This window comes from Sapajus apella, unplaced genomic scaffold (genome assembly GCF_009761245.1).
Source record: "Sapajus apella isolate SASKATOON/1434 unplaced genomic scaffold, GSC_monkey_1.0 scaffold191, whole genome shotgun sequence".
NCBI lineage: Eukaryota > Metazoa > Chordata > Mammalia > Primates > Cebidae > Sapajus > Sapajus apella.
Window position 1 is genome coordinate 1,002,534 of NW_022437131.1, and position 17,393 is coordinate 1,019,926.

Below are 17,393 nucleotides of genomic sequence, written 5' to 3' on the forward strand. Positions count from 1 at the left end.
CCTTGTGGACAAAGGACAGAGCTCATAGTTATCCCTCTGCTCACTGAGATAAATGCATCTGATTGCTTCCTTCGGAAAGGCTAATCAGGAACTCAAAAGAATGCAGCCATTTGCCTCTTATCTATCTTTGACCTGGAATCCCCCTCTCCACTTGGAGTTGTCCCACCTTTCTGGACAGAACAAATGTTCATCTTACATGTATTAATTGATGTCTCATCTCTCCCTAAAACGTACAAAACCAAGCGGTGACCTGACCACAATGGGCACATGTTGTCAAGACCTCCTGAGGCTGTGTCACAGGTATATCCTTAACTTTGACAAAATAAACGTCCTCAATTGACTGAAGCCTGTCTCAGATATTTCAGGTTCATATTTTGGGAACCACAAAGGGATTCTGAGTGGAGGTGCCCCTGAGCTTGACAAATCTCCTATTGATGCTTAGTACCAGCCTGAACTATCTTTATGGCATAAACCAATAGGACAATTTGCAGAGACCTGGAAGGCCCCCTCCAGAGAATCCCTGATCTCCCAAAATTTGGTCGAGAACTAAAGTTTAGCTTGCGGTACAATTCCTTTTTCTGGAGTTTTACTTGCTTCCAATAAGGAAGGCAGGGTCTGCAAAATATCTCAAGCACAGATCTTAGGTTTTACAACAGCAATGTTATTCCCAGGAGCAATTTGGGGAGGTTCAGATTCTTGCAGCTGGAGGCTGTATGTGCCCTAAATCATAATTTCTAATCTTGTAGCTAATTTGTTGGGCCTACAAAGGCAGACTGGTCTCCATGCAAGAAGGTCCCCCCAACCACCGGGAAAGGGATATTATCAATTTTGTTTCAGAGTTAAACTGTAAACTAAATTTCTTTCCAAGGTTAGTCTGGCCTACACCCAGGAATGAACAAGAACAGCTTAAAATTTAGAAGCAAGATGGAGTTGGTTAGGTCTGATCTCTTTCACTGTCATAATTTCATCAGTTATAATTTTTGCACAGGTGGTTTCATTAACACACTGAGATGGACAAAAATGATGAGGGCAACAGCAAGCATGCCTTCATTTATTTCTTCTCCAATGCACTTTCTTTCTATAGATTTTCGACCTATATTATTGCATCTTTTCCTTTTTAACTTCTCTTGCAGGACAGGTCTGCTGGTGATGAATATCCTCAGTTCTTGTTTGTCTGAGAAATTATTTCTCCTTCATGTTTGAAGGATAATGTCACTGATCATAGAGGTCTGGTTTGGTACTATTTCTTTCATTATTTTAAATATTACAGCCCCTTCTTTACTTGCATGGTTTCTGCACTGTAATTCTTATCCTTGTTCCTCTGTAGGTAAGGGGTTTTGTTTTGTTTTGTTTTTTATTTCTTTCAGCATTTTCTCTTTGTCTTTCTTCAGTTTGGATACGATATGCCCATGTTACAGGTAGTTAGACAGGCAAGAGTGGGGCAGAAGAAGGGTCTCCCCCCACCCACTAGGACTGTGAGAAGATTATTTAGCAATGATTGGATTGCCTCTCTAAAAGTGAAAAATCGGCAGTTGGTGCCAGGGAGAGGCCATTTCCTAATGGCCCACACCTATTGCACTAAAGTGTTAATTGAATGCAGGCACCAGGGAAAAGCAACTTCCTAGGCATATGCATTAAGAGACAAAATAGCAGAGTATGACCTTCTGGGGGCACTCCACTGGAAAAGAGAAGAAAGCCTCAGAGGGGCATGCATACAACTTTCTAAGCACACTGTGCGTGCTCACTTTCTCTAAGGGTAAGGAGGGCACCTTGCATGTGGGTGGCTCACCTAATAGGAGAATCACGGGAAAGGGGGCAGCCTATAAAGTCCTAGGATCAAGGTTAAACATCGCACCTGTCCTTCAAGTCGCCTGCTTGGGTCTCTTTCAAGCATGCTTTCCTTTATTTCCTGTTCTAAAGCCTTTAAAAATAAACTTCCACTCTTGCCCTGAAACTTCCCTGAGTCTCTTTTTCTGCCTTATGATTCTCAGTTGAATTCTTTCTTCTGAGGAGGCAAGAACTGAGGTTGCTGCAGACCCATAAAGATTCACCAATGGTAACTTGGACGTTTGTCACCCTTAACATATTAGGTGCCATGAGACTCCATTATTTGCCACCGATAACACATTTGCCATGTGACTCAGATGTTAAGAGATATCTGTGCCTTGCCTTCTTTGGCTGGAGGCATCCGACCCCCATGTGCAGTTTTTCCTCCTCCTCTCTCTCTCTCTCTCTGTGCTGCTGCTGCTGCTGCTTACAAACAACCCTCAGAACAATTCCTCTTAGCTATAAGTGACTCTGCTTTCCGTGGCTGATTTCTCAACTCACCCTAATGGGTGGCTCACAGGGGTGGGAAGGACCTTAGGGTCCACATCAAGTAGTCCAGAAGCATTAAAAGGCCCTCCTAGATAGGAGGCTCATGAGAGTGGTGAGGCTGAGGCCTAAAAACCATGCAATGTCTGGGGTTTCCTCTGCTTTTTCTTTCCAACTAAAATTGGCTCTTTTCCAAAAACCTGTACCGCCCATTCTCCTGTTTTCTCTGTGTGTGGTCTAAAATGGCTTTGTAGGCCCACCAGACCTTCTGCCTTGGGGGAAAGCCTGCCTCTTTGCTTTCACTTTGCATGCCATATGACTTCTAAAACACACACTCCCTGTTATTCCTGCACCCATGGCTCTCTGCGGCAGCAACGGCATAAGCTCCTTTGTGGATCTCCCCTGAGGTTTATATTTGTTTTTACCGTCTCTGGTGACCTTCACTCTTTCCCCTGTCTGCTGGCATGTGGCCAGGACACTAATTGGAACTCCAGAGCTGCCAGCTTCTTATAACTTATCATGTGCATTTTGTTCCTGTTATATCCCAGGGATACTTTTCTGATGGCTTTTAAAAGCAGCTTGCTCACCTGCATAGGCCTCACTCTGGCACTTTAAGAATCCCAACCTTTTGCTTTTTAAGCTGGCACCACTTTGGGAGGAGGAGAAATTCTTACCCCAAGTCCCAAGTCCTCAGAGTTACTGCTTTATGTCTAGAGGGAAAATAAACGTTACCCTCTTGAATACAAGGGTTCCTGTTTTTGTGAGCATATGAAGACTTTCCATGAGTATTCCTCTTGCTTCTTTCCACTTCCTCCTATAGCCTCAATTTCTCGAATTACTTCCATGCTCTTCTCAATGTGCATCAAGACCTTCAAGGTCATATTCTAAGGGAGCGGGGAGAGAAGTCCAGCTGCTGTGGCAGTTAACAGAGAAACAGTTTTCTAAGAAAAAAGACAATTATTTTATTAGTAAAATCTTCTGAGTGAGAGCCACTATAAGGTCATGGAGACAAGGATATAGTCTGGCCAAAAGCTACAAATGCAAGTGTGAAAGGAAAATATCCTGTAACCCCAAAATCACTAACCTAAAGGGAAAATTCAGGCTGGGAAACTGCTCAGGGCAAATCTGCCTCTCATTCTATTCAAAGTCACCCCTCTGCTAACTCTGATAGAGGCATATTCTGATTGCCTCCTTTGGAAAAGCCTATCAGAAACTCAAAAGAATCCAACCATTTGTCTCTCACCTACCTGTGACCTGGAAACCCCCTCGCTGCTTTGAGTTGTCCCCACCATTCTGGACAGAACCAATGTACTTCTTACATATATTGATTGATATATCATCTCCCCTAAAATGTCTAAAACCAAGCTGTGGCCCAACCACCTTGGGCAAACGTCCTCAGGACTTCCGGAGGCTGTGTCACTGGTGTGTGTCCTCAACCTTGGCAAAATAAACATTCTAAATTAACTGACACTTGTCTCAACTTTTCAGGGTTCATACAAGAAACCCATAGGACAGAGATGAAGGGTGGCCCCAGCTGACAGATTACCACTGGAACAGAAATGAAAGACTAGGGGATTACACAGTAATAACCAGTTAATTTCAGAACCCCAGGAATGGACAGGGGCACACTGTTCACTCCATATGTCCTCTGTTCTCAATTGGGTACTGTGATGAGATGGGACCATGGATATAAAGTAAAGACTAGTTAAGTCTGGAACCCAAGAAGGGTGATCCCTGCCTAACAGATTACCACTGGAACAAAGATGAAAGGCTAGGCAGGTACACAGTAAGGATCAGTTAATTCTTGAACCCCAGGGATGGACAGGGGCTCACTTTTCACTCCAGTATCTCTTCTGTTCTCTGTTCTCAAATGGGTAATTGTGATGAGATGGGACCATAGGTACATGGTAAAGACTTGTTAAGTCCAGAACCCAGGATGATAGGGGATGCCCCATATGGGATAATAGGAAGAAAGTGGGGATATCTTTTTTCCATTTTCCTGTTTTATCTTCTCTGTTCTCTCTTCACAAATGGCAGATGGGAAATTGTGTCTCCATACCACAGGATTTGTGCCTCAGATGTATTCCCCAAAACTTGGAAAATTTTAAACTCTCCAAATCTTAAAGTGCTTGGCTTAAAAATAAACATGGGAGGCAATTACAAGGGTCAGCCTTGGAATCCAGTACCTCTGTGCAGGAAGTCCTTGGATTAGCTTCTTAAGTCTTTTATAACCAAGAGTAGAATAAAGAAAACAGGGGTAAGCCTGTTGGGTGGGGAAAATGATATCCCCTCCCTCAAAACAAAAGATTTACACCTCTTTATATTACTTAAGGGACCAATTGCCATTCTCCCACCATTCCCTGGTAATGACTAAAATAGCCCACATTTATTCAGACAAGCCCTAGCAAAAATCTAACTTAGCAATCTCTTGAGAGAGGATAACTTCTACAGTATGTATATAACCTCTTTATTTACTCCCCCTTCTCAGGACACACATGGCAACATGCAGTACAAACCTTAACTTTCTAGCAGAAAAAAAAAATGACTTTTGTCTAGTTCAAAGTTTCCATGAAACGGAAAAAGATGATTTCTCCTTGGTGTTGTGGCTTGGTCCCCAGGGTGCAGCAAACAGAGTCACTAGGGCTTCTCAGGGAAAGGGAACCCAGAAGCCAGCAGCCAGCCATGCTAGTAGAAAGGTAGGAATTCTTACCAGTCAGACTTCTGGCTACTCTCTCTCAGTGCAAACCAGTTCTAAGAATGGTAGATATCAATGTTTTCCCTGCCCCTCAATGAATGACTTCTGACTTCCCTTCCTGAATTTTCCTTTGTCGAATCTACCTTTGTAGACTCTAAATCTTGAAAAACTGCTTACCATCTCTTTGAAAATACCTCATACACTCATGGACAAGTCATAACCTTAGTTAAGTCTTATTGATTTCACCTGTGAGGTTACTTTTGGTAAAGTTCCAAAGCCACAAGTATTGGCTGTTTGGCTAGGCTAAAGTCAAGTAGTACGAGATTTAAAAGGATTTTCTTAGGAACACTATGTTCAAAAATCAGCTTAGTTAAAAGCAGATATCCAAGCTATACATATATTTAAGAGGCCTTTCCTTTTTTCTCTTCTTGAATCTTATTTTTCTGAAGAAAAAAAGATTTTTTTCTTCTCAGTCAACTGAATTGCTTTTCTTCATTTTGTTTTCTTGCCATTCTTGATACACACATGAAAGGACCCAGGATAATTTCTAACAGCTTGGGACTCCTTGAGAAAAACAGAGGAGGCACCACAGACCCTCCAGAGGTTTTGGGAAAAATCTCTGTTTTCCTCATGGAACCCCAGAAATTAAAAGTGGATAGATCCCCCTTAAAATCTAAGGCTCTGTTCTGTTTGCATTGTGTTACCTGTGTTTTACTTTTGGGAGTTTCAGAAATTACTTCACATTATAAAATAACTTTGGTAAAAACCAGATAAGAAATATATGGATGGCTAATGGCAGCTATGGATTAATACTTGCATGTTTGGATTAGAGAAGCATGCTCTTGGCCACCTGGAAGGTACAGGCAACATCCCCCCCACCCCCTCACCCCCATTTAGAGATAAGACTCCCATGGGGAATGGGCTGATAAGCACTGGGTCACTTTGCAATGAAATGCACAGTAAAATCATCGTATTGTCTTGCTCCGTAGCATTTCTCTTTTGGGGATCCAGGATCCAGTATAATGATGGGACCCTTTATATTGGGGATCCATTTGTGCCTTCCAGCTGTGCCTGTTTATTAGGCTCTGAAAACGGCATGCTTTCTCCACTCTGTTCTTCTAAAGGCTCCACCCCAAAGCCAGTGATCCAACTGAGAAACAAAAAGTGGCAAATAAAAAGTCTTACAACTGAGTCTTCTGTGTATGTATTCCTATGTGTCATGTGTGTGATGTTTATATAAAAGAGCTCTAATTAATTGGTGTTAAAAAATAAGTGCTTAGATATTATCAGAAAAATAAAACTGTAATGACTTTTAGTTCATGTGACCTAAATAATCTTTGGGAAATAAAGATAGTTTTAGGATTATTAAAATAAAAACATCTTCAAAAATTTAGACATTTGGTCTAAATTATGCAAGTCAGATATTAGGTCTGCTAAATGCTTTAAGGTCATAAACTGTTTCTTTGGCGTTTGAAAACTGTTCAACTTGCCTGCTTTACCACTAACTAGGTAAGGCCTAATAACATGTGGAGTTAGCCATACCCCTAGCTATGCTGGAAAGAGTCAGACCTTATCTGCAGTTCTGTCTGGTGTTCTAGGCTCCAAATCTAGCACATAATTAAGATCACTTACTAACCAGGTTTTTCACCAAAAGTTGCTAAGAATCAACAGTGTAACATGTATTTGAAACTAACGAAGAAACAGTTTTAAATGCAAGGTGTGCAAGGAAAGTAAAATGTGCATTTGGTAAAAGATTACAAGAGGGCATGAGAATGTGAATTTCTTGCCTAGTTTAGAGAGTTAAAGGATTATTTTTAAGTTAGATAGGAAACATCTGAGGGTTTGAACAACTTGTGGAAAGTTTGTGAAAAATACATTGCAAAAGAGATTCTATGTGTAAACATACTGGATAAGTTAAAGGGGTATTACACAGTTTTTCCATAAATTGAACATTGAAATAAAAGCCCAACAGAGTTTTCTTGGAACAATTGTAAAGTGTTATAAAAGGTTTATGAGAATCTTACCTTATTGTCAGATATTAAAATTAGATAGATTTGCCTATAAGGTTTTATTAAGAATTCGGTTTGACACTAATGCAAAGGTGAAATTTAGTTTTCTCTCTTGAAGAAGATTTTTGTGTAATATTAAAAAATAATGAAATATTTTTGTTTGCTTTTCAAATAAACTATAGGTTGGCTAAGTGAATGACTTATGGTGACCTGGGATTTGATTTTATAGTATCAAGTGTTTAAAATCTTTGACATTTGACAAACTTTCCAAAATTAAATTATGTCTTTTTCTGACCTAATTAATGTTTTAGATATTAGGTCCTCTAATGCCCAAAAACAACATACTTGGCTTATTTGGTATAAGGAAGCATTGTCAAATATGAAATAGTGTTTGGCTTTCTTTGGGCTGTATTTGCATAAATATGTTATTAATATGTGTTCCAAAATTATGGATTCTGATATAACTTAGTGGGTGTTATTAACAATTAGAACGGTTATGTAAAATTCTTGTGTGCCATAGAGGTAAGAAATTTCCTTATCAATTGTGTCTTCAACTGTGGCTGCCCTAAGACTTTTTCTCATCCACAGACAATTGTCTTGTTTTGATCCTCTTTAAATGGCATTTTATAGTCAGCGATAGAACTGACAGGTGTTCCTAAATGCAAGTTTCTAGCAACTTTGGAATTGTGACATTAAAATAAATGAAAATATACCTTTCAGGACTACCATGGAGAGCTGAAATGTTCATGACTATCAAGCAGAACAGGGTTTAACTGAATGGACAGAACTAATAAAAGACTGAGGTCATATTTTTTTTTAACATTTTGCTTAAAATGTTGTTGATCCTTTGTTTTTCAGAGCCAAGAAAACTTTCTTTTGAGCTATTTACAGCTTTTAACAATTGAGTATAGTCGTGTGAAAACATTTGGAGCATATTACTTTCTCTCTACATGATTTTTCCAGAATTTGGAAATAATTTGTGAGTATTCTTAACTTATGGCAATATAGTTATTTGCATAAGTGCAATAAAAATGCTTTCTTTTGCAACAGGGCAATTGGAGAAACTGGTTGCTTTACCAAGTCTTTGACTGGAATGACATGCCTTCATTTAAGGAATCAAGCTTGACTTACAGAGCCAATAAAAGCCCTTTGGGAAAACTGGCCTCATACCTTGTCTACACAGTCCCTAAACAGGGTTCCTGACCTGTGGTATGTAAAGAATGTCATTTTCTGACAGGTCCAGGAGCCCCAAGTTATTTTGGAACCTTAAAAAAAGAGAAATTTACTCAATTCATAGGTATTTGAGGGTACAAACCCATGGGTGGGCTCAGCTTTTAAAAGCCTTATCCAAGATTACTTATGAAACATAGTTCCATCAAAGTGGATTTTAAAAGCCCATGTGAAAAATAAATATTCTTGCTGTGCTTTATGCAAATAATCATGCTAAGAAGTATAATAAGACTAAAGTTTACTTTCTAAACAAATCAGTCCTCTCATGATTGAAAAAAAAAAAGGACTGGAGAGAGAAAAATATTTTTCAAAAATTATTATATACCTACTGTTAGATTCTAATCTCATCAGTTGTTTTACGTTTTTGTCTGCATTTTGGACTAACCCTGCTTATTCCTGTAAACCAACCAGTAATCTCTTGATGCAGCTCAGAAGAAACAAAAAGGATGGGCCATCAAACTCCAGATGATTTTCAGTGAGGGATATCATCCTCTCAATATTCAAGAGTCACCCTTCTACAGGGAACACCTAGACTGCTCATCACTGGGACAGAGAGGAGGTAAATCCTGCCCCTGTCTCAGATACTGCTTTCACCAACCCATGGAATGACCCTCCTGCCCTGACAGCTAGCAAGAGGCCAAGACTCACTGAACCACCACCGTCCCTTTGTCAGTGGGAAGCAGTTACAGAAGACTGACTTTCATCCATTTTTTTCCCCAAAGATTTGGAGTCTTGGGCTCTTGAAGGGGTAATGGTACAGGTAGTTAGACAGGCATGAGCAGGGCAAGAGAGAGCTCTCACTCACTAGGAATGTCAGGTGATGGTTTGGCAATTATCCCATTGCCTCTTTAAAAGTGAGAAGTTGGCAGCTGGCATGAGGGAGAGGCCATTTTCTGATAGTCCACACCAACTGCACTAAAGTGTTAACTGAATGCAAGCACCAGGGAGAAGCAACTTCCCGGGTATATGCATTAAGAGACAGAATGACAGAGCATGACCTTCCGGGGCACTCCACTGAAAAAGGGAAGAAAGCCTCAGATGGGGATGCATAAAAATTTCTAAACACACTGTGCATGATAACTTCCCAAGGTTAAGGAGGGCACCTCACAGGCAGGCAGCCCACATTAATGGAAGAATCATGGGAAAGGGGTCAGCCTATAAAGTCCTAGGATCGAGGTTAAACATAGCGCTCGTCCTTCAAGTTGCCTGCTTGGGTCTCTTCCAAGCTTACTTCCCCTTCTTTCCTGTTTTGGAGCGTTTTTAAATAAACTTCCACTCCTGCTCTGACATTTGCCTTGGTCTTTTTTTCTGCTTTATGCCCCACAGTCGAATTTTTTCTTCTGAGGAGACAAGGATTGAGTTTGCTGCAGACCTGTATGGATTTACTGCCAGTAACTTGGATACCTTCCACTGGTAACACCTAGGTGTAGACATTTTTGGCATTTATCCTGCTTGGTATTTTCTAAAATTCCTGGATCTGTGGCTTGATATTTGTCATTAATTTTGGAAAATTCTCAGCTGTTATTACTTCAAATATTTCTTCTGCTCCAAATTTACTGTTTTCTTTCTAGTATTCCAGCTATGCACATCTTACACCTTTTAAAATCATCCCACAGTTCTTCAATGTTTGGTTCTTTTTTTTTTTTTTTTATTTCAATTTGGAAGTCTCTATTGTGAAAGGAAAATAAAAACTCAGGACCTGATTCACTATGCCAAAAGGAAATATTAAGCTGAAAGCTGAGTTGTGTAATAAAATGTCTTTCTTTTTGTTCCTAAGCAGATGGCTACAGATAAAAGGTTAAGTATCTTCACAGGTAGTACTACATGTTCACTTTATCTTATGTAAAGTGCTGATTTACTGAGAGCCAGAGGAACACAGAACTGACTATTCACATGTCGGTTCCTTTTCCTTTACATCATGTGGATTACAGTACCCTCCCTCTTTTCCCTCTAGCCTGCTGTTCCCATTTAAACATTGAAGCCCTCAAAATCATCTTTGGATAAAGGCACAGACCACAGACTGTTTCTGTGATTCCATGTTCTTTTCTTCTGGGAATGTCCTTCACCTTGGCAAAATAAACTTCTAAATTGATTGAGAAATGTCTCAGATACTTTTTGGTTTACACTATTGACCTATTCTCAAGCTCAGGAGTCCCCAAACCCCAGGCCAAGAACCAGTACCGGTCCATGGCCTGTTAGGAACTGGGTCACACAGCAGGAGGTGAGTGGCAGGCTAACCAGCAAATCTTCATCTGTATATACAGCCACTTCCCATTACTTGCATTACCGCTTGAGCTCTGCGTTCTGGAAGATCAGCGGCAGCAATATATTCTCATAGGAGCGCAAACCCTATTGTAAACTGCACATATGAAGGATCTAGGTTGCATGCTCCTTATAAGAATCTAATGCCTGATGATCTGTCACTGCCTCCCATCACCTCCAGATGGGTCCATCTAGTTTTACAAAAACAAGCTCTGGGTTCCCAGTGGTTCTACGTTATGGTGAGTTGTATAATTTTTCATTATATATTACAATGTAAGAATAATAGAAACAAAGTGCATAATACATGTAACACACTTCAATCATCCTGAAACCATGCCCCCCTCCCCTTGTCTGTGGAAAAATTGTCTTCCATGAAACTTGCTCCTGGTGCCAAAAAGGTTGGAGGCTGCTGCTCAAGCTTTCTGATTATTTCCTCAACTGTGTCCAGTCTACTGATAATCCCATTAAAGGTATGCTTCATTTCTGTTAGAGTATTTTTGATTTCTAGCATTTCCCTAAATATACTTCTCAGGGACAGTTTACATTTTGCAGCTTTTTTAGCCGTTATCCACTATTATTACACTAGAGGCTTGTTAGCCTGGTGGTGAAGTGCAGAGGAGAGGAAGCGTTCTATAATGCTACAATTAAATTCCAGTCTTTTGTAGGCCTGTGTCCCTGGGCTTTGATTTTCATAAGAGTTTTATTTTAGCTCCTTTCTCTCCTTTACATGAGACTAGAAACCTAAAGGGGGCTGGAATAGGAAAAATGCCTTTTCCTCAGCGCTGAGATAAGGCTCTGGTAAAGTCTTTTATACTGCAGAATAGGCTTTCTTTTTTTTTTTTAATGAAGAAGGTTCTGGGTGTATTTCACAAGAGTACTGTTCTCTTTCCACTGCGGGAGCCATGAGGAGATATTTTTGGGTTCTTCACTGCAAGAATATGGTAGGGTTCTTAGAAGTAAAACCCACAAGTGTGGGGACCTCCCTGACTGCAGGTCCTCAGGAGTTTCTCACACTTATATTATTCCACACTCAGTCTGCAGTGATTCATCAAAATTACTATTTAAATGCTCTTACCTATTTATAACTCTAGCAGTTTCTGTTCTATGAAAGAAGAAATAGGCTGTGACTCTCTGGATTTTCCTTTTCTTCAGAATTTGGGGTGGTCAATTGCCCTATACCTCAGTTCTCTGAAGAATCTAAGAAAAGTTGTTATAAGTACAGGAGCAATGACTTACAAGTTCTTATATATTGAAACTGAAACTGGAAGTCTGGCTATGGGTTTTAACAGGGTAGCTAAAGAGCAGTGCAAAATAAAAAATAAAAAATTTAAAATGGGCTGGGTGTGGTGGCTCATACCTGTAATCTCAGCACTTTGGGAGGCCTATGAAAAAGGATCGCTTAAGTCTGGGAGTTCGAGAGCAGCCTAGGCAACATAGCAAGATCCCATCTCTATTGGAAAAAAAAAAAAAAAAAAAAAAAAAAAAAGCAGTGCACATTGCTTTTGTCTGCTTCTTTTCTGCTGTACATCACATCTGGGGATTAGGTTGCCCTTGGAAACCCAGCGGCTCCATAAATATTAGCTCTTTTCCCTCCCAGGTACAGGAAATTTATGGGGCTTCCTAAACCTGACATCTCAGCCCATAAATTTGCAACATGCAGTACAAATTAGAATTTTGACCTCCTGAATCAAAATTCCTGGTAATGGCTGTGTATGGTGGCTCATGCCTGTGACTCCACCACTTTAAGAGGCCAAGGTGGGAGGGTCACTTGAGCCCAGGAATTCAAGATAGGCCTGGGAAAATTAGTGAGACCTTGTTTCTACAAAAAAAAAACTTTAAAAATATTTTTAAAAATATATTCTTGGTAATGAATGAAGTCTGAGGAACTGTAACAATGCTAGGAGAGAAAAGTTGTCTGTGTTACTACTACCACCACCATCATCAAGAGGCAGTGCATGTTACTATTAGAATCTATAGTTTACATTAACTGCCTAATGATTTTTAGGTGCTCGCTTAGAAACCTAACCAGTTTCTGAGCCCTGGGAGTACATTCTAAAGGGAGTTTGTATAGTAGAGTAGGGAGAACCCAGACTTCAGAGCCAGACAGTCCAAAGTCTGAATACAGACATTATCACTAACTATTTGTGTAACTTTAGCAAAGGTACATAATGTCTTTATAACATGGTTTCTTCATCCTTAAAAGGGAGCTGGAATTAACTACTTTACAGGATTCTTGTGTACATTCAGAAAACTATTTGATATGCCGTACCACATGCAGATATCAGGTCTTTCTAGTTCCTTTAAAAATTCTGATTTATTCATATTATGGGGTGGGCTGGAGAAAGTAGGAAAGAATAGATGAGAACTACATGGTTTTTAAAGGTCATAATTGCTAAGACAGTGTCACTGAGCTCTTTGTTGCTGTAGTCTCAGTGCTTTGTATATTCTGTGTTGCTTGCCATAACCCTTTACGGAAAGGATGCCATTTTTGCACAGTTGCCACTGCAGATTACTGCTTATCTCCTCCTTTTAGTCACATGTCACAGAGAGGCTAATTCCATTTTCAGGAGTCTCTTTGGTCTAGGGATAATCCATCCCCTTGGTACTCTCTTGTTTAGGAAGAGGCACTGATCTAATTCCACTCAATGAGACATTAGGGGAAGGTTACAGATGGACTTCTGAGGAAAGTATCCTCATTCATAAGAAAAAGGCACCAGAAAAGATTGTCTTGTATTCTTCCTCAGAAGTTGCTTACCTCAAGGAATTGTTGTAGCCATCAAGCTACCACCCTGAGGAGGGAAGTTGATATTGTGAATGGCAGAAGAAAGAGATGGAAAAAAGCTGAGTCCTTCACTGAATTAAACAACCATCAAGGAGGCCCTACTTCAGTGCTTACAATCTTTGGATAATTAATTTCCTTATTAAGTTAGTTCTAGTTGAATTCCTTGTTGTATGAAAATGGAACAATCCTAAATGTGTTCAGGCACAAAACAGCTCTTCAGTGAGTAAGAATTCCTGACTTGTGACCATCAGTGAGCACCTACCTCTACAGTAGTAGAACTCATGTTTCCCAGGAAAGAAAAGCCAGAAATTCTCAACACTAGGCCTAATGATTGCTAGAAGTCTGAAAACTGTTTGGATTCTGCTCCAGATTGAAAAGAAAAGCTTCAAGCAGAAGCCAAACCCTGACTTATCTAGGAGGTCCAGATGTACATTAAATACTTGGGATAATAAATAAACCTAGTTTCAATTCAGAAAATCATTGTGTGAAGGTGCGCCCTTGTGAAATATAGCCAGATTATAAAGATATCAAAGATTATCTGCTTTCAATTTAGAGGACTGTACTGATATTGAGAAAAACACAATTACAATTAATATGATTAAGTTTCCCCAGTCTACTAAACAACACAGGTATAGAAAGTTGTAGATACTTGGGATTTATCCAGAGTTGGAGTTTTTCTAGGACAGTGGAGCCAGGCACTAGATGAGGTAGGAGAATAGTAAAAATAATGTACTGCGATGGACATTGGGTTGGGTGGGAAGGAAAGGGTGGAGTAGGCGGATAAACAGGGAAAAAAGGATAAGGGACAGGAGGTCTAACAATATTCAGGTTAAATTTCTTTATAATAAATACTTTGCTACAAGCTTTGAGGAACAGAAGATCTGATTATAAAGATAGTTACAATGATTACGGAAGCTTTTAGTGATAACTAGCACTGGAGGAATATAGACCGAGCATAGAAGTAATGCACAGCAGTGCCAGATTCAAACCACAAAAGTGGGAGTATCACCTCCTCTGCTAACCAACTCAGTGAGCTTGGCTAAGCCACTTAACCAATGTGTTCCTCAGCTTCGTCATATGTAGAATGGATACAATAGCAGCATCTACCCCATAAATTTGTTTTGAGGATTAACTAAGTGAATACATTTACAGCCCTTAGTAGAGTACCCTGGCACATAGAAATCACCCAATAAATATTAATATTAACACTAATTACTATTTTAAGTAGTAAACATTCAGGCTTTGTGGTCAGACAGATTGGGGTTTGAATCACACTTCCAGAGTCCAAGCTTCTTTCTCTATGCTACCTGTCCCTCAACACTAGTTCTATGTTATTCATTAAAAAAAAAGACTCCAATATATGATATAAAGAAACAAGTGCTAAAATAAGGGCAAATAAAATATTGTATAAGTATAAAGGATGGAGGAATTACTTCCTACCAAGGGGCAAGGGATAAGGATGAGGAGGTATCAGACTTCAAAAAGGCCCTCAAATTTGATCTGTGCCCAAAAGGATGTTTCCCATAGATAGAAAAAGAGTTATAAGAACATTGAAGATTGAACAGACAGCATGTGGAAAGGCATAAAAGTAGTAAAGCACACAATACAGTTTGGGAAAACAACAGATTTTCCAGTGGGGCTTGACTGCAGGCAAAGTGGGGTAAGGCCTGGAGTAGTGTGAGGCACTTGAGAGTGAGAGCTTCTTTCTTTATTTCATTCTAGTCCTGGCCTTGATTTGGAAGAATGTTATGAGAGATGGAGATAGAAAGGCAGACTTGTATTAAAGGGTACAAAGTCTTGAAAGCCTTGATAGAAAATCTGATAGTATTCTATAGATAAGATCCCATTGAAGGTTGCTCTTTTGAAACTGGGGGTAGAGGGCTAAAAGTCCAGACTAGACAGATGAAAAATTCATTCTGATACTATGCCCATGCAACAACATTTTAGACCAGGTGACATCTGAAGTATCCTCTATTACATAAAGTAGCCCATGATATTTGTCAAAAAAGAAAGAACAAGAGGCCTGAGTGAGTGGTAAAGTTTTTATTTCAACTACACCCCAGAAAAAGAACTGAGGAAGGATTCTACCCCCTACAAGCCAGAACAAAGGCAATCATCTCACACACACACACACACACACACACACACACACACACACACACACCACTTGCCCTTGCTCTTTGGCTGAGACTGAAAAATTCTACAGGCATAAACTGGTTGAATATCTGCTTTGGAGTACATTTGGGACTTAGAAGTATTTAATCAGGCCACAATTTGAAGTTCTCCAAATATATGCATAATACCCACAACAGGAATTCTGGGCTAAGGGAGCTGTGATTAAAAAAAAAAAAAAAGATGATAGGATAGATGGATAGACAGATTAGATAGATATATAGATACATAGATATATATAGATACATAATTTTTAAAATTATCTAAATTACAGGTACACATCACAAAAACAGACTGCTTTCACCCATGATACACTGTTGGATCTGCCACCTTCATTTTAACTTGTTGATGTAGAATACACAGCAAAGGTAAGCTTTACATGTATCAATCTAGACATGGCTGCTAAAACTAGGGAAAATTACGCTATTGTTCTGACATCAATTTTTTGAAAACAACTACCTGGAGTTAGCATTGGACTCCATGGTTTAAGGGCACAATCACCAACAATACTGCCCCGACTTTAGATCAGATACCAGCCCCAATTCTCAGGAAATCACCCATACTTTTGACTGACCAGTTACAAATTCAAGAGTTCCCATGACATTATCATGTTTCATAATTCACTAAAACAACTCACAGAACTTATGAAAACTGCTATTCTTATTATTGTAGTTTCATTTAAGGATACACACAGGACAAGGTCTGAAAGGATCCTGGACACAAAGCTTCCATACTTTCCTCTTGTGGAGTCAGGGTACATCACCCTCCCTAGAGAACAATATGTTCACCAACCAAGAAGCTCCACTTAACCCTGAAGTTCAAAGTTTTCACTGGGGTTTTATAACATAGGCAAGATTGATTAAACCATTGGTTATGTGTTTGAACTTAATACCTAGCCCCACTACCTTCCCTGAAGGTTGAGCTGGCCCAAAGTTCCAACCCTTTAATCACATGGTTGGTCCTTCTAGAAATCAGCCCCCATCCTGAAGCTATATAGGGGTCCACCATAAATCACTTCATTAGCATATCAAAGACACTCCTGTCACAGAAGAAATTCCAAGGTTTTTTGAAGTTCTGTGTCAGAAACCAGGGATAAAGATCAGTTATATTCTCTATTATACTACACCATACTTAGAGTTACATACCTATTACACTGTACAATATTCTGTTTTCATACTCAAAAAAACCACAGAGATAAGAGACAAGGCAGCTTGAGTAGAAAACGATAAGCTGAATGCTGGCTCCAGTGCTTGTATTATCAGAATTCTGGAGAGTAAAAAGAAGAAAATAATAGGAGAGGGTAGGAGATGAGGAGGTAGTCCTAGGAACTAATATCTACCTATGATTTTGGCCCAAATGCCTTGCATCTATTGTAGCTTTTTTTAAAAATTGCATTTTAGGTTTTGGGGTACATGTGAAGAACATGCAAGATTCTTGCATAGGTACACACGTGGCAGTGTGATTTGCTGCCTTCCTCCCCATCACCTATATCTGGCATTTCTCCCCATGCTATCCCTCACCAACTCCCCACCCCCCGCTGTCCCTCCTCTATTTCCCCCCAACAGACCCCAGTGTGTGATGCTCCCCTCTCTGTGTCCATGTGTTCTCATTGTTCAACACCTGCCTATGAGTGAGAACATGCGGTATTTGATTTTCTGTTCTTGTGTCAGTTTGCTGAGAATGATGGTTTCCAGGTTCATCCATGTCCCTACAAAGGACACAAACTCATCATTTTCTATAGATGCATACTATTCCATGGTGTATATGTGCCATATTTTCCCTGTCCAGTCTATCATCGATGGGCATTTGGGTTGGTTCCAAGTCTTTGCTTATTGTAAACAGTGCTGCAATGAACATTCGTGTGCATGTGCCCTTATAGTAGAATGACTTATAATCCTTTGGATATATACCCAGTAATGGGATTGCTGGG